At 38.4% G+C, this 15,774-nt stretch overlaps 1 protein-coding gene across 4 annotated transcripts in view; it reads right to left on the reverse strand.

Annotated features, from left to right (window-relative positions):
• Positions 1-15,774, reverse strand: part of CHRM2 (cholinergic receptor muscarinic 2) — an 86,140-nt gene that overhangs the window by 13,810 nt on the left and 56,556 nt on the right. The window contains exon 2 of one of the 4 annotated variants that reach the window (XM_056482360.1): positions 13,037-13,303. The exons of 2 other annotated variants lie outside the window; for them this stretch is intronic. The gene's annotated coding sequence lies outside the window, so the exon portion shown is untranslated. Of the gene's footprint in view, positions 1-5,774; positions 5,867-13,036; positions 13,304-15,774 lie in introns of those variants that run through there. One more of the 4 variants, XM_056482359.1, reaches the window with a different exon arrangement.

The following is a 15,774-nucleotide window of genomic DNA, read 5'->3' on the forward strand; positions in this document are numbered from 1 at the left end:
GGAAAGTACCTTATTTATTTACTCTGCAAATGCTTTTAAAATTCTTTTAAACATCATCATGATCAGTCTTACATGAAATTTTCAAGATCTTGAAAGTATAGTCTGTTTTCAGTGTCCATAAATTCTGAGGATTTTTACACACCTTCCATCTTCCTTAACAGCTTACCTAAGATGTAATTTAGAAGAACAGAGAAGAATGCTGACTTAGACATAACAGAGAATGGCTCAAAATTTTTTCAAGTGTTTAAGCATATATTGAACAAAAGTTCAATCTTGTTTCTGAGAGGACAGCTAAATCTTTTTTATGCCTGTATTACTGTAGGCTGCATTCAAAGCAGTGATAGTGAAATACTGAAGGAACTTAATTAGGTTCTTACCTTACCAGAAAGCAGTGATATCTAAATTTCCAAAGCAAAATCTATATTTCCAAACTCATTCTGCAGTCTGAGAAAAGTTTGCTAAAGAGGGAGAGGCAATGCCTAACAAAATACATATAAAAACATTTAAAAATCTGAAATGAAATGTTTGCTACAACTAATTATAAATATGTTGATCACAATCATGATTGCTTACTGTAGGTCTGGATGATCATCTCCCCTTTTGTGAACAGAGAACCTCAAAGATTACATAGTCATTGCCAAAGAAAGGAGAGTTTACCAGCTTTTCATAGCTACTGCATTAGAATAGGTTCCCTAAGGCTCTGACTGTGCTGTGTTTCACTATATGACTGCTTCCAACTTTAATTACATAGACTATAGCCTTTTGACTACATTACAGTTTTAACAAATCTGTCTAAATCTGGCTCTGATGCATAGGTCCAGATATTGATCCTAACATGTTGCAGCTACTCTTAGCAAGGTAAAGTACCTTAACTTTGCATTAATTCACCATGCCTTTAACAAAAGCCTCTATTATAAAATAACATATTGTTTAGCAAGCTTAACTTAATAACAGGAAACTTAGGGACTTGCCTCTGACCGTATACCTTCTGTAAAAATTATATTCATCATCACTAGGCCAGGAAGACTAAAATTCATAAGTAAACACTCTCAAGCTCTCTGCACATTTTGGTTTTTAAAGAGACACTGTAAAGTCTGTTCACATCAGATTCTGACCACTCCTGAATATTGACCAAAATAAAATAATGGGAACATTTGAAATGTAGGGTTTAAGAAGGAATAAATTGAATTATCTGAAGCAAAAAACATTAAAGCCGAGGGGCATTAACTAGCACAGGATGGAGAAGAGGAGGCTATTACTGTGTGCACAGGTCTGCAAATTACACAAATTTACCTTGCTACTTTAGCAATGAAATCTGTGTGATACAAAATTTTCACAGAGTGATGGTGATGAATATATTTGATGCCCCTTGCACATTCCATTCTACGTCAAAGATGAGTTTATAATTAAAAGAGAGAAAGAGGTTGATTTTGAAATTCAGAAACTATGCCATTGTATTTTACCACGTGGGAACCTCTTTTACATTGCGGCAGAAGCACCACGTCAGCTTCAGCACAACTTTTGGTATAATGACTTGTTGATTAAGTCAGTTCCTCTCCCATTTGGGGTGTCAAGGATCTCAAATTCTTTTTGTCACAGTCCTGAAATTCCACAATTATGCTGTGCACTACTCTCTGCCTTTCCTTGACAGACCCATCTGCTACTGTTTACAAGTTTCCTGTTTCTGCTTCTACATCTAAGACCACTTTTCCACTGCAAACGTGTCAAAGGACAAAAAGACTACTGACTAATCTGTTTCTTTTTCTGACTTCTCACTTTTCCCTATTCTTCTGCAGTGGTCCACTTCTCTGAACCTAAATCCATCTTTACATGACTTCATGGTAAAGAAAACTTATGGGAAATAAAATCTAGATAGGAATAGTATCTAGCAGTGTACCTAGGGAACAATCTCCTCCATCAATCTGCTGTGTCCCTGAAGTGCCATGTTGGAGATTAAATCCCTCCCACTGTGTCATGCAGCAGCAGCGGAACCACTCAGCAGTGATTGCTGCATTGAAACATGTCTCCACACAGCACAAACCTATTTGAAGAGCACAAGAACAGAACATACCTAGAGAAAGGCATACAAGGATGTGTGGGGCAAGAGAAAATAATAAATGGGGTTAATGTGAGAGAGAAAAATAGGAACAAGACTGGGACATGAATAAAAAAGAAGTTGATTAGAAGAAAGCAAGAAATTGTGACTGCAAGGGAAACAGTTCTGCAAGAGCATTCACATGGGCTCTTCAAATCGTCACCCCTTAATGCCTGTTTTCAGTACAAATTCCTCACTGACCCTAGTTTCAGTACCTGTCTGTATTATCCTATGACAGACATGGGGTAACATTTCTTCAAGCCTTGCACTTTGAACAGTATTGTGGAAACTGAAGAGACTTGAAGTTCTGAAACCTCACCTCAATTGTCATTCAAACATTTAAGTTCTTAAATCCACTGCCATTCACTGAGACTTGGCCTCTGTAACCTCTTCAAGGAAGAGGATAGAAAATATTTTTAAAAAGTTATAATCTTCTTTAATAATCAGAATTTCCAGTGTATTAAATATTTGCATAGAGATAATTTTTTATCCAGTATATTGCTTTTGTTGTATTGTGGGCTATTATCTGGGTTGGGAACAGGAACCTATTTCTTCCTTTTCCTATCATTATTTTCTTGCTAGTTCAACTGCAAAGCCGTTTTTGGCTTAATGATCATTGGATCATAAAGAATCATTTCCACAAATGGTCTGCCTCTATGAGATTCTGATGAACAAGTGGGTTTCAGATTTTTATTTCTAGGTAAAACTGGCAGTTATCAAAAGGTTTCTGTATTTCTGCCTGTCATCTCTGAGGATGAGTAAAATGTTCAAAAACACAATGGAAAGAAATTACATAAAGTGAACAGAAAAGGGAAACTGACTGAACTTGGGGGACCCCTGGAGTGGGGTGTCCAGTGCACTAGATCATCCCTTCTGTGTCAGCTGAACAGGCAAAGGCACAGCTCAGTGCTGTGGTACAGCCACAGCTCCCCGTGAGGTGACATCTTGGGAATTTCAGTTGTTTTGGTGGGTTTTCCCCCCTGCTTTTGGTTGTATTACTAAGTGCTGCCTCATTATCTCCTTTCCTTAGCAGTGACACTTTCTCCTCAGATATTTGCAGGACTTGAGCTGCAGCCTATAGGTCTGGGACAGACCTACGTCACTCTTCTCATTCATCCATCTCCCTTTTTATTTTTCCTCACTGTCTAATGCAACACCCGCTCTCCTTCAGCCTCTCTGGTCCCTCTTATTTTGTTCATCAGCTCTCTGCTGGTCACATCCATCTTCTGGCTATCATTTCTCCTTAGGCTACCGCTGGGTTTCTTTTCTCATCTTCTGGTCTAACAGATACTGGTTTTGTTGGAATTGCTCACTCTGATCACTTTAAACTGCAGAAGGACAAAAGAGATACCTGCAGTCTCAAATAAACCTCCTAAGGAGTGTAGCAGGAAGCAATGCTGTGATGGCACACTCTGGTTCTGCCCTCCCACTGAAAACAAATATTGGGTGAGGTTGATCACTGTCTTTAGCAGATAACCTGCAGAAGTAGTGCTAACATTCAACAGAGCTTTGCTCTGAAGTTTGTAAGAAACTGGCACATCATTACTGACTGTTCCAAAATCAGGAGAGACAATTTTGCTCCCTCTTTAAGAATTATCAGTGAGGCAGAGTATATTTTTGTAGGAAAAGTGATGTAAATTGTTTTGGATGAGAAAGGCAGGCAACTTGTGACTGGAGAATCAGGAGACATAATTAATGAATACTTGAGTATTCTGCCAATCTGTGTGTTAGGCCATGAAGGGAATCACACCCCTCTGAGCAGGGATTGTTTTCAGAAAGCATTAAGAGCAATCTATGGTGAAGGTAGTTTTAAGGGGCAACCTTACAACAGCATTTTAACAATGAGAAAGTATCCAGTCACAGAGCAACAGCAGAACTAAGGGGAAGAGAAGATGGTAACATTACCTAATTTATGTGTATATAATAAACAATTCTATTATACACAGGATATATGAGTATTATTTCCTGAATTATTTCCTCATAAGCTGGCAAACAACAACAGCGTCACTGCCCAGAGTGGAAGTGAGATAACCCAGGAGGGAAGGTGGAATGAAGCTGGGAGGCAATTTTCCCCTGCTGAAATTTGTGGCTCTCTGCAGCTCTCAGAGTCTGAGGCTGGACACAGCCTCAGTAGCACCATGCTGATTTGCAGATGTTGTGCTCCCCAGCCCTACATGCCTTGTGACATTCTTTGAGAAATCTGTGGCTCAAAAGGCGCATTTCACAGCTCCTTGCTCTCAGCCACTCAGGCTATAAGCCTGTGACTTCAAAGGGACAGCTGAAAGGAAATGTTTGCAGACAAAAAAAGGAAAAAGAAAAAGAAAAAGATTTTCTACTTGTCCCTTTTTTTCTATTCATGATATAACAGGCTTAAGATGTTTTGGTATAACTGCTTCTCAGAGGGTTTTTTTCCCCTTCTTACTTTACAGAAACCACAAAAAAAAACCCTGGCAGTGAGGAAGAAAACAGCTGTGTGATCCCAATCCAGATGCTTTCATCTTAGAGTGGGCTTGTCAAAGAGCAGGCAAATCACTTTCTGTTCTCTAAACAGGCTCCTTGGGTCAAGCTGGACTGATGTCCAAGATAGTGACCCTCAGTTTTTTATTTTAGGTCTTTCAGCAGTAGCACATGCTGAAGCACTACTGCTCCCGCTGTAAATCCAGTCACAGATTAAACACAAAAATCCTTGAAGTTGGTGGTGCCCTTTCAGGCTGTAGGCAAATCAGTAATATTAAATTTTCTTGCTTCTTAGTGTAAATGAGGTTCAGTTCTAAATTCAATACTTTTTAAGGCTTTAAACATGTTATCTATAAAATCAATATATATCCACATATATAAAGTCCTGAATGTCTTTCATTAAATTTCTAAAGTGCTTGTTCGGTTTGGATTTGGGGTTTTTTTTGTTTTTATTTTTTAGTATGTACAAAACTATATTAAAGTAGGATTAGTATTTTAATAAGTTTTTAATTAGTTTGGATCTGTTTGTTGCTCTGCTCTTGATCTTTTGTGATATGCAGGACAATCCCATTGAACGTTCGAGGCACTGAACAACACCAAATAATTAAAATGCAGACACTCTTATTTGTAGAAAGATATAGTGGACGGATTTACAGTCAAGTTAGTGTTTACCTCTTAATCTTTCTAATTTTATGGTTGGAAAACACCCTTTAAGTTTAATTATCTGCTTCTATATATTTACTACTTTGCAAGTGAGCATTTAAAAATGTAATTTTTCTTTATAGAGATCTTTCATAGTTTTGTATCCACTCATAATGATTCTGGTCATCCTAAACAAATGCTATCCAACCCACCATGCCACTGACATAGGAATTTTTTTGTCTTCCTGATTGTGAAAAGTTTGGAGATCTCAGACCTTGTAATTAAAGGATAGTGTGCTTTCTCCTTAGCCCCACCAAAACCATTTCAATGATAGCACATTTGCATCGCATGACATTTGCAAAGAGGATCAAGCATCCAAAAGATGACATTCACAAATAATATAATTAAATCTGGTAATAAGAAAAATGTCTTTTCTATCTACTCCTGCTGGATCTTGTGATTTACTAAATTAGTACCCCATACCTCTGCAGAACCTGTTTATAACTGAACATAAGAACACAGTTCATAGCTCTTTTCAAATACAGGTATGGCAGAGAGATTAAGAGAGCTAAACTCTTACACTTTCTCTGGAAGAATCTCTTCTTGCTGCCTTATGATCTTCACAGGTGAAGGGTGGTTGTTGCTCCACATCAGGTAGTGAGAATCTGATGCAATTTGTCTTGTGCTGAGCAGAGTCAATATGACCTCAACTCCCATGTAAATATGGACTTCATACACAAACAGAAATTTGTGTTTCAAGCATTATAGCAAATTTGTCATGACTATGCAGCACATAACTTGTGATGCTATCTGTTCTTTCAGTACTGGGAAACAGGGTAATGTTTGAGAGTAAGTAAATGCTGATGCAGCTTGTTCTGGTATCTGGCTGAGAATAAAGATAATGTAGCAAAAAGAGAAAAAAATATCATACATTTATTTCCTAGCTTCTCTTTCTAAATCTTGTGATGCACATTGTGCTTCTGTGGTCAGGAATTGGTTCATTCTCCCTGTGTTTGTAAGGATAAAAATAAAGCTTATGTACTGAATTTGGATAAGTGAGCCAGCACTTTTGGTTTTTCAAGGCTCTATGCAAGAAGTAACAAGAGACATCTGAGATTTTTCTCTGTCTGAAAAGAAAGTTCATGAAGTTGTTTTGAGACTTATAAGCAAACTGACAAAGATAGTACTATTAATGATGGGGAATGTCAAGTAATTTAGTGCTTCACCTTAGATAATTTTTTTCCTTATGTCCTCCTATTTTTATTTGAGGTGTTATATCACCAAGAGTGACAACAACTACTCCAGCAAACACAGAAATCTGTTAGAGCTAATCACAATTCAAATAATAATTTTACCTGCTTCCTTAAAATGAGTTGGTTCTGCAACAGACAGAAAATCAAAAGCTCATAAGCCTTCAAAGCATAATCTCTCTTTCTCCATATATGTATGTATAGAATACATATTGATGCTCTATTGTAGTTTTATTATTTCTATTATTTTTATTATTTTCTATTCTTTACTAAGATATTTCTCAATATGATTTATCTGCATTGCATTTTTTCCTCTTTATCTGTTTTTCTTGTCATCGTGTACACAAGGGGTTTGGACAGAACTGTGAATATTAGACAAAGAAAAATAAATCCAATATTATCAAAACAATAGCCAGTGTTTCTGTCAGAAAGTGCACACCCAATGAATGTATTGTGTGTTTATATCTCTATATTGTTTGAGTTTGAGATTCACAGAATTAATCTCAGCTCCCTCTGTAGCTAACAGAACTATCAACGACAAAAAATACACAGATATTATTTGCTTGTGCTAGATTCACTTCATCTGCTCTGCAAACACGCTACTTTTGTACAGGTTTAAAATTAATTAAATATCAGGCTGCTCATGAAAACAGCAATCACTGGGAGGATATTAGAGACAGGATATTAGAGAGTGTTCATGGATTGAGTTGTGAAATTCCACACATCAGCATTGGCGCTAGAAGCCTGACTTCCGAGAGTGCCGAGAGCAGGGCTCCAATGTATAAGCCACATTACTCATCCACACTCCAGTTTCCGAGCCTGAAATCTCACAGTAAATTGCTCTGAAAAATGATCAATAGGTCAAAAGCCTTATGCATGTCAATGGCAAAATTTCTGTTGCATTTGGTAGGCTCATGACTTCTCTATGGAATAGGGAAAAAACAGGACTGGTGTCTGGGGACTAATCCTAGTTCATTGTTTATTAGATCCAGAATCATATTCTGCTCTTCCCTGCTGTAAACTGTCCTGGGATCATCCTTGCTATTCATCACTTAGGAGAAAACTCTGTCTTCAGTACCCATTTGTAACATTAGGAGCGCACAACCAAGCATTTCCTCTTTCTGAAGGACAGTATTTCTCTTTTCTCTCCTTAGTACACAGTCATGCAAAACTACCTGCAGCTTTGATTGTTACCAGGTTATTGGCATATATATTCTGAAAAAAAAAAATATGTATCTGCAAAGTATAACGTTGGGTTCAGGTTTGGAACCTAATATGCTTCTGATATTCTGGAGCTTTAGATACACTCTGCTTTACAGGCTGGTTCTCCAAATGTATTTATTGGACAGTGCTTCCCTACTTTTAAGCATCAGCTGCAGTTCACCCATCTGTTTATGTCCAAATGGATCCCCACATATATGACTTATTATAATAAGTTCATAAAGTAGCATGGAACCTTAAGTTATAAAAGGACTTTGTAAATGGCAGAGACTAGCAGAATCACAATAAAAATGAGCATAGTAACTGTCCTATGAAGATTGTGATAATCAGCAGAACAACTGAGGAATAAAATATCATCTTTTTAATTCGCCTATTCTATGGAGGAAATGTTACTAATAGGTTTCCTTTATAAATTGGAAATTAAAACTCTGAGGGAGAAGAGGTACAGGGATGTAATTGGATGGGAAGAGCTGGAGGAAGCCCTGACAAAGACAAGGTCATCATAGCACAAACAGGAGGAAAGGAAGGAAATTACAAGACTGCCAGGGACAAGTTTTTTGTCTGAACAAAATAAAATAGACGTAAGTCATCAACGTTTTTATTCAGGTCTTGTCCTTAAAGCGAATAAGACATAGGAACAAATAAATAACAGCAAAACAAATTGAACTCACCCACATTTGCCCTCCCTATTCAAAAAAAAAAAAAAGTTTCCTGTAGTAGAAACAAGAAAGACTTTTCTGTAGCTCCTGTATGCCACTCCTGTGGTGTAAGGTAATGTAAAAGCTTCCAGGCAACCTAATATTTTCCCCCTGCTGTAAAATCTCTGGGTGGCTTAGACCCAACATTTAAAAACATTTACAAATGTGAATAACCTCAAGATACCACGGGTGGCCACATCTGACAATTTAACACAAAGGCCACCAATTAAAGCTCTCTCTGGGTAAAAGGGAAGCAAAAAGCTAAGCTATATATATGTCTCCCTCTCAGAAAAAATCAATGGAGACTACAGAAAATTTCTTGGAGAACTGTTGGAAGTTTGGTTCTTTCAGTTCAGTCACAGATCCCACATGGAGTGGCCAAAGTGATGCAATATTCCCTAAGGCACCTGGACTCTGCCTGCAAGGCTGGGGATAAGAATCATCACTGGGATAAACATGGTGTTTCCTCCTTCTACTCACATTGCTTTCTGCCCTGATTCTTATACAAGTTTTACCACTTCAGTGGCAGTGGCTTTCATCCACCAGCTTTGGATATCTCCTTATTTTCCAACAGCCATGAAACAGAGGATATGTCTGGGGTCAACTGTGTCTAGCACATCATAAGTATCTCTAATATAGAGATTTCTAATTTTTAAAGAAATGCTTTTGTCCAATAACTGAGGCATCTTGGAAAGTAGTTTGAGAGCAGACCATATGTCCAAGATCAATGACAAAGGATATACTCTCAGATGAAGTGAAGCATGGGACCTGTGAGGGAAGACTGAGGGCAGGGAGAGTGTTTAGCCTGAAGAAGAGATGGCTGTGGTAGAAGCCTGCCAGTACCTACAGGGAATCTAGTGAGAAAATGGAGCCAGTCTTTTTATAGTGGTGTGTAGTGGAAGGATGAAAGAAATAAGACAAAAGGTTTTGATGACATTGAAGGGAAAAAAAAATCACTATGAGGCCAACAAAGCAGTATCTGTACACACAGATTTGTGTACAGGCTCCATCCTTGGAAGTTTTTCAAGCCACAGCAGATAAAACCCTGAACAACCTTGTCTGAGCTCAACACTGACCGTACTTTTAATATGAAATTGGAATGGAGACTTCCCGAGGCTGTTTCCACACAAATTATTCTATGTTTCTGTGATTCTAGCATATGCCATGAAGTTTGCAGGTACTCTGGGTCAGGAAAGCAGGAACACAAATATCTTTGTTTCACATTGAGTCAGACATGTTGAAAGCAACCCATGTGATTGTGCAGAAAGAAGTCTGTGAGAAAAGCACATTGGAGAGAAAAAGGAAAGAGCATCATGCAGATCCTTGGCTTCTTACTCAGAGTAAGTCAGCATCTGATCTGCACCAGAAGTAACTGCCCCAAAGTTTGTCCAAGAGGAGTCACCTGCCTGCAGTGTGCAATCTGCTGCTTCCCAGGAGCTGAAGCTGAGACGACCCAGGTAATCTGAAAGACCTGATTTCCACAGCTCTGACCTGTTGTTGACCACTAGGTATTCTTTGCAGTCAATCTGAAAGAGACCTTGAGAATGGATGGAAGAGCCCATAGAGATCAGCTTAAGGAATAAAGATCAGACTCTTTTAGTTCTGCTCTGATTACAGCATTTTCCTGTAGAAAGGTTCAATGTGAGCAAAGCTGGCAAAATTTCACTACAAGAGCAACTCCTCAGGTGCATACCTTAGCTCATTCCAAAGCAAAACGCCTTTAAGCACAAGTGAATCAGTCTCCAAGTTTGCCCTTAACCCTTATTTCTGTTCTTGTTCACAAGTTCACATAGCTGTTGTAATGAATCGCATAAGATCCCAAGGTCTGCACTCTCTGCCAAACAAGTGCTACCTTGTGCATAAGCAAGAGGAATGCCTGTTCTAGCAGACCCTGGCAGAACTGTAGAACAGTAGTGAACAGAATCACAGAGCAGTAAGCCTTTACATCTCCATTGCATTATATGTATCTTTTCTCTCCCGTCCCAATTGCTTTTACTGGCAACAGTGACAGCTGTCCATCTCTGATCCCAAGCATGCAGGTCTGGAAGGAGCAGCTGCTTCCTCTCTGAGCATAATAGCCCTGATATGAATGGCGTCTGCAATGATGCAACTGAGATTCATTTTCCAGTGTAAAGCCTCAGCACAGAAGCATCAAGAGTGCCAACTACATACAGTTCAAATACAAAGACTTGTAGGAAGGTAGCCAGACTCTTTGGGTTATAATTTCTGCTGTTAACTAGGAGGTTCTGTTGTTCATCCATTGTTGAAGAGAATGAGGTTATAGAGATTCAGTCCATTTAAGGAATAGTCAGTTCACTGATGGTCTGTGAAGAGTTACCTCTATAATTAGTCCACCTCTAATTACAACCCAGCCAGATAAGCATTCTCAGTTTTTTGATTGCCATTATAATATCAGCAATATACTTTGCAAAATACTTGGGTATGAAATATAAAAGTGGAAAGATATGTTGTGGCAGAACTGTTACACTAGAAGTGATGATGATATTGCACTTGATAACACAGAGCTTTTGAAGGAACAGGGTTTTGGCGTAAAAACAATTACTTAGATTGAACATTTCTGCAATCAGTGTCTGCCCCTAAAAAATGTGGGCACAGCACATCATCCCTGACATCAAAGCCATGTCTGGCACCCAGAAGTGCTAATGCTTATGGTAGTCTATTTATCCATTTCAGTCTCCTGCCTGTCCATTTTTTTTCTCGTTTTCCTGCTCCAAGTTTATCTTGCTCAAGGATCTCAGAGCTCAAAGATCTACAGGGCATGGGTAATGTCTCACTCACCTCAGGGCAATGCTGGACACAAACGGCAGGCCAAGACACTAGCGCTGGTCTTTACCTTCATGGCTTGCCACAGTTCAAGGCATGGAGGAGACCTGGAGGTTTGTGCACCTTTTAATTTTCTTGTCTGTTTACAGGCAATGAAACAAGCTGAGGTGTTTTTTTTAGCACATTTTTATACAGAGCCTGTGCTTCCTGGGAAGTGGTTGGATTTTGGAGCACATCACTGATGGCAGGCATTTCCATGTAAACACACAGAGCTTTTGCTAAGAGACAGCTACAACAATGCTCAAAGAGAAAGGAGAAAGCAGGGTCTAAGAAAGGAAAAAGGGAAAATAAGAGGATTCATTTAAATGCAGTTGAGCGGAGTTAAAACCTGGATCAAAGCCTTGAAATGATACCATGAAGTTGGTGGAAGCCTAGTAGAACTGCCCTAAATGAGACTACTAAATAAGTGACTCATGCTTATAATTCCCCCTCTCTTTCATCTTTGTGTGCTGAAGGTAAGTGAATCCTTACTCCATTCCTACATTCAGTGAAACTATAAATAAGCAACTTATCAGTATTATTACAGCTCCAGCTGTAATGATAAAACCTGGCAAAGGCCTGAAAGGTTTTCAGCAGTTTCACCAAAAATAGCAAGAACAAAACAAAAAGCCCACCATCTCCAACTGTCATCAAGTTCTTTATATATTAAACTATACTAGAAAAACATGATTTATTGCCAATTTTATATATTATTGCCTAATGGATACCAGATAGATTGCATCATCATAGTCACCTCTCTTTGGCTTTAGAAGTTCTTTCAGTGAATCCAGTAACAAAAAAACTCCTATACATTTTGACTCATTAATTCATACTTTTCCCTAACTGGCTCTCTGATGCCATTTGAAATTAAAGTGCTGAAAATATTCCAAATACATTTTCTTCCCTGTAGTTTGTTTGATGCATATCACAGTGTTTTCCATCATTTGTATCCACTAATCTGTGCACCTTTTCTCTCTCACTGTTCTGTCTTTTGCCATGCTCCCAGGAGATTAACAAAGATAAGTTACTCAACTCTGCAGGGCTGCTTTCAAAGTGGCATTTTTTTTTTTCTGGCCAATTTTTTTCTACTTGGAGGAAGCGTCTTTCCTTCTTGAACAAACTTCTGAAAAATATTCTTCCTGGTATTTTCTTTTCCTGCTAATCTTTATCTCCACTGTTGTAGACATTCAGGAAATAAAAGTGCCAGTTCTGTGACCTGAAGGGATGTGGTGCTTAAAAGGTGTTGAAGAAAGGTCTTGTCAGAGGGTTACCCTTCTTTGGATTCAGAGCAAGTCCCCTACGATTGGCTGTTCCTTCTGAAAACACTCATGCAAACTTACTAAAGGCTGTCTGAATCCAGAAAAAAATCTTTTTTATGACACTTAGATGATTTCATTCCTTCACAACATTATAGATATTTGAAACACTGCTTTAAAGTACACTTGAAATGGAGAAGCTCACAGCTTTTAAGAAAGTCACAGTTATCACATGCCTTGCAAGAAATTGTACATTATGATAACTATTTTAAATCCTGTGAAAGAAGTCAAAAGAGGGGTGCCCAGAGGGGTATACTTTTTAATTGTTATTGTTTTGTTTTCTTGCATATCTTATAATATCCAATAGAAACCTGAGTAGTTTTCTGCAAAGAATATTTTGATTACTGGTAATACCACTGGATAGGAATAAAAGCCATGCAGGTATCAGGAGCCTAGTTATGTGTTAGTGTGCAGTTCAATACCTGGCTTCTTGCAGTGGTTACAGATTTACTGACCAATTACTACAGAACAAATAGAGAGTGAAGGAGAGTGGTTTTATACCTATAGCAGTGGTACCTAAGTTAGAAGACTCACCTTCAGCTCTTCAGTGAATGAGGATGGTGAGGTTCTTTCACAGTCATTTGGCTTTTCAGACCTCTGAATTAGGAATCCAAAATCTTTCTCTCTGCTCTTTCTTAGGCTTCTAACCCAAGCATATCAGCTGCAGCTGAGTGGAGCATGAGCCTCCATCATGCCAAAGATGGAATTGTGCCATTTTGTCTCTGTTATCCAGTTTATTCTTAGGGAGTCTTTCAATATCTCATCTTTGTCTCATCTCTCCCCCACAAATTATTGTGCAACCTGATGTGGAGAAAATGACAGTCAAACAAGGATGTTATAAATACGTTGCAATGAGTGGAGTAAACAGCATGGCAATAAAGCTAACCAGCCAGTCTCCCTCATGAGTTGCTTTTTATTGTGTTCTGATGTTCTGTCATTCCCCTAATGCTGCCCATTCATCTTGTGCTCAGTTACAAGTCAAACCTGCCTACACTCATGTTCTCTTAGGGCTGGAGAGATCCAGCTGTGGCCCACTCACAGCAAATAAACTGTCTCATAAAAATACAAGGTTTCCCCCATAATTTTTCGCTTGACTTTTTGTATCGTTGCTATGGAATAGATGATTGCAACTGGACAATCCACAAATACCTTCTTTGGCATATGTCAGATAGTTAGACATCATTTATTTGAGATGCCAGGGCAATATCAGAGGGATTTGGGGCAGAGAATGAGAAATATGGTACAATTTAAGCAATGTGTAGTGGCACTATAATTGAGGGAAGATACATGGAAATGGAGTTTACCTATGAGTAAACCAAGCAGTTTAAATTTTCTGGTACTCCTCTAGTGTAGTAACACTCACTGAGGAAGGAAAAAGTTGTTTTATGAGGTGGGGGGAAACAAAGAAAAAAGAAAAATTCAAGCATGTTGTTGTAGAAGACTATAGTGGTGATTTATATGAAAGCGGCTGCTCAATGTCTCACCCTGAGTCAATTTGAGACAAAAGGTCAGTGCACACAGTGGTGGCAGTTCAGTATTTTCTTCAGTAAGTAGCAAAGTGACTTTGCCCTCTGCAGTCTTTCAACATGAAGAAAGATTGCCTTGATTTTTTTTGCACTTAAAGGAAGTAAATAATATCCAGCTCTAGAAAGTTCAATAAACCTTTTTGGTTAACATATTTTAGAAACTCCAGTCAAACCATCTAGTTAATCTGAAATCCTAAAGCAGATGCTTTGACAACTCCACAATATTTACATCTTCTAATTCTGTCACTACAGCAGGCAGAAACTTTTTGTGCTTCACTATAGAAATGGATTTCCTGCCTCTTGTTTTTCTGTTGAGTCATAAAAAATCCCCCTGCTATAAAAGATCCAAAACCAATTTACATTCAGCTTTTCATATCCTAGTTCAAAAGTTACCTTAAATGCTCTGTACTGTCCAAGAAGTAGATAATTAAATAACCAATTTAACTGCAAGGGAAAGAAGAGCTTCATTCCTGCATTTGCCACAAAGTACTCTAAGCAACTGGTTCCAAGCTGTATAATGACTCCCCTGGGTTAAGATTCTTCTCTCTGAACATTTCAGATAGAAAGGTCTTCTACCTCTTCTGTTTCTACTAAAATTAATTTAGCTGACCTACTGAGACATCAAAGACTTCCCCTGTCTAGCCGGAAGAGAAAAAGGAGAGGATGCAGTGATCATATGAAATGCACTCTGTGTCAGACAGAGGTTGAGCTCAATGCTTATTTTGACCCATTCCTTTCAAATAGGGGACTTTAGAGAAATTTGAAAGTCCACAGATGTGAATCTGGTACAAGAAGCTGGATTTTCACATGCTGCACATATGGCTGCAGAGCTCACTGCCACAAGAGTGGTTTGTGGTCTGACCATCATTTAAACAGGACTGAATTCGGGAACTCACAAAAAAGACATGCAAAATGTTCATAATACAGGTCTGCAAGACCATATGCACAGGGAGATGGCATTCTAGTTCTCACCCAACTGTGGCTGGATTTCTAGGACAATTTCTAAGCAGTACAACTTAGACCTTTTTTTTTTTTTTTTTTTTTTTTTTTTTTTTTTCCCTACTTGCTTTTTGTTTAGCAGCTTCCTAAATAGCTGATAAGATTTGAAACATTAATGGACATAAGCAGAGGGAGAATTTGAAACTCACTGGGCAAGTCTTGTGTTCTCATGGTGCAACACTATTTGGCTATCACAACGTGTGCTGAGATCAACCCTGACCATGCATTTTTCAGCCTTTGTTAGACCTTTAGATCTCCCAAGTATGGTGGTTTTTGAAAAAAAATATGCTTCCTCTCCCTGCTCTTACGTGCTCCAGGGACCTTAGCTTAGTCCTGCTCTGAGGGTGAAGCAGGAAGGCTTGAAGAAGAAAATGTATTGGCTTTTGTATCTGAAGGTACTTACACTGACATAATTGCAATTATTAATACTGCTGACAGGATGCACCCAATCTATGATTTGAGGTGATGTTTGGCAACTTGAGCAATGTGAATCATGAATCATTCATTAAGTGAGCAATGCATTTAATGAGTTAGAATTAATTTTTCAATGTCCTCTGTCATTTTGTTGTGTAATTTAAGGTCACCAGCAGTATTTTTTTTTTACATCATAATTTCATTGAGGATTATATGCAATCTCTACACTGCAAATACATTATTTGCTTCAATTCAAACTTTTTTTCCTTAAGGGAAAGACTTTGAGAATGGTGCCTGCTTGATATTTCAGATCCTCTTTGGCTCTAAATTGAC

Source organism: Oenanthe melanoleuca, chromosome 1A (genome assembly GCF_029582105.1).
Source record: "Oenanthe melanoleuca isolate GR-GAL-2019-014 chromosome 1A, OMel1.0, whole genome shotgun sequence".
In the NCBI taxonomy this organism is placed as follows: domain Eukaryota; kingdom Metazoa; phylum Chordata; class Aves; order Passeriformes; family Muscicapidae; genus Oenanthe; species Oenanthe melanoleuca.